Here is a 2,500-nt window from a genome sequence, read left to right as displayed (position 1 = left end):
CGCTTCGCACCGGGCTCGGCTGAACCAACTTTGGCCGCCAGGCGCCGCGTGCAGGGTGCGCCGCAGCGTAGCTGCGCAGCCTGCCGAGCCCGTCGGCTGGCGCTCCTGCCACTCGGCGCCCCCCACCAGCCGCCTGTTGCGCGTGCGCCCACGCAGCGCGCGGCCAACACGCCGGGCGGCCCCCCTTCACCGGCCGGGAACAGTCCCACCAAGCCACCGCCGCGTATCGCTTCATACCCACATGGGCCTAGTCACGTGTGTGGATGTGGCGGGTACCGCTGAAACAACCGGTTAATAGCTGTACCGATCGTCGCCATCACAGATTCACCTCCAGCGTGAACAACCGCTCAACAACGGATTTCCAGTTCATTTGCGTATCTTGGGCAGTAAACGTAGATGTCCACCTACATTTGCGAATTCAACAATTCTTGCATGCCAGGATGTCATGTGTCACGACACGCTACATCAGACCACATACACACTGCGACATGTGCAGAAGAGAACACGTGGAAGGTGGCCCGCGCACGTATGCGATGTCCCTTCCGCGATCCACTGTCAACCGGCATCTGCGGCATGTCCCAGATATGGAACGCGGTCCACCAGGGTAGCACTTTGTGTGAGGCAATACGACAAAGTCGGAATACACGCGTCACTACATCACACGGCTCACGCTGACCTGACCTGACTCACCGCACCACCACCCCCAGCGACCCAGGGTGACATACAATGCGTTCGTACGTTCCTCCCACACGCCTCTACGGCGTACCACAGTGCAACCTAGCTGTTATTGGGAGACGAGACAAGTAGCATCGAGCACAACATATGGAAATTGAGATTCGACACCGTTGGGCACAGCCAGCGTACGGTCACACGTATCACACTACTTCACTCTGTACGTAACTACCGATGATCGGTACAGCGTGTGGGTTACGCGTACGACATCAGCGGACAATGGACACAGACCATACCACGACGTACACTGAGGGCGTCGACATCTGAACGCAACTGAACAGCTGCGAGGCTCATTTAACACTCAAACGCCAGACCGACCAGCTTGAGAGGACGGAGACACAAAGAGAGGGGCAGAGGGGGGGGGGGGGGGGGGCGATATAGTCCTATTGCAGTACAATTGACAGTGGATAGCGGGAATATGTGGAAAGTAAGCAACACTCGCAAGACATCTACATGAGGATAACAACGACACCAGAGATTCCGAGCAGTGAACTATGTTAGGCAAAGGGACAACGTGGGTTAGGTTAAGGGACAACGTGGGTTAGGTTAAGGGACAACGTGGGTTAGGTTAAGGGACAACGTGGGTTAGGTTAAGGGACAACGTGGGTTAGGTTAAGGGACAACGTGGGTTAGGTTAAGGGACAACGTGGGTTAGGTTAAGGGACAACGTGGGTTAGGTTAAGGGACAACGTGGGTTAGGTTAAGGGACAACGTGGGTTAGGTTAAGGGACAACGTGGGTTAGGTTAAGGGACAACGTGGGTTAGGTTAAGGGACAACGTGGGTTAGGTTAAGGGACAACGTGGGTTAGGTTAAGGGACAACGTGGGTTAGGTTAAGGGACAACGTGGGTTAGGTTAAGGGACAACGTGGGTTAGGTTAAGGGACAACGTGGGTTAGGTTAAGGGACAACGTGGGTTAGGTTAAGGGACAACGTGGGTTACGTTAAGGGACAACGTGGGTTACGTTAAGGGACAACGTGGGTTACGTTAAGGGACAACGTGGGTTACGTTAAGGGACAACGTGGGTTACGTTAAGGGACAACGTGGGTTAGGTTAAGGGACAACGTGGGTTAGGTTAAGGGACAACGTGGGTTAGGTTAAGGGACAACGTGGGTTAGGTTAAGGGACAACGTGGGTTAGGTTAAGGGACAACGTGGGTTAGGTTAAGGGACAACGTGGGTTAGGTTAAGGGACAACGTGGGTTAGGTTAAGGGACAACGTGGGTTAGGTTAAGGGACAACGTGGGTTAGGTTAAGGGACAACGTGGGTTAGGTTAAGGGACAACGTGGGTTAGGTTAAGGGACAACGTGGGTTAGGTTAAGGGACAACGTGGGTTAGGTTAAGGGACAACGTGGGTTAGGTTAAGGGACAACGTGGGTTAGGTTAAGGGACAACGTGGGTTACGTTAAGGGACAACGTGGGTTAGGTTAAGGGACAACGTGGGTTAGGTTAAGGGACAACGTGGGTTACGTTAAGGGACAACGTGGGTTACGTTAAGGGACAACGTGGGTTACGTTAAGGGACAACGTGGGTTACGTTAAGGGACAACGTGGGTTAGGTTAAGGGACAACGTGGGTTAGGTTAAGGGACAACGTGGGTTAGGTTAAGGGACAACGTGGGTTAGGTTAAGGGACAACGTGGGTTAGGTTAAGGGACAAATTGAGTTAGGTTAAGGGACAAATTGAGTTAGGTTAAGGGACAAATTGAGTTAGGTTAAGGGACAAATTGAGTTAGGTTAAGGGACAAATTGAGTTAGGTTAAGGGACAAA

Source organism: Schistocerca gregaria, unplaced genomic scaffold (assembly GCF_023897955.1).
Source record: "Schistocerca gregaria isolate iqSchGreg1 unplaced genomic scaffold, iqSchGreg1.2 ptg000864l, whole genome shotgun sequence".
NCBI lineage: Eukaryota > Metazoa > Arthropoda > Insecta > Orthoptera > Acrididae > Schistocerca > Schistocerca gregaria.
Note: the sequence above shows the minus strand (reverse complement) of the source record.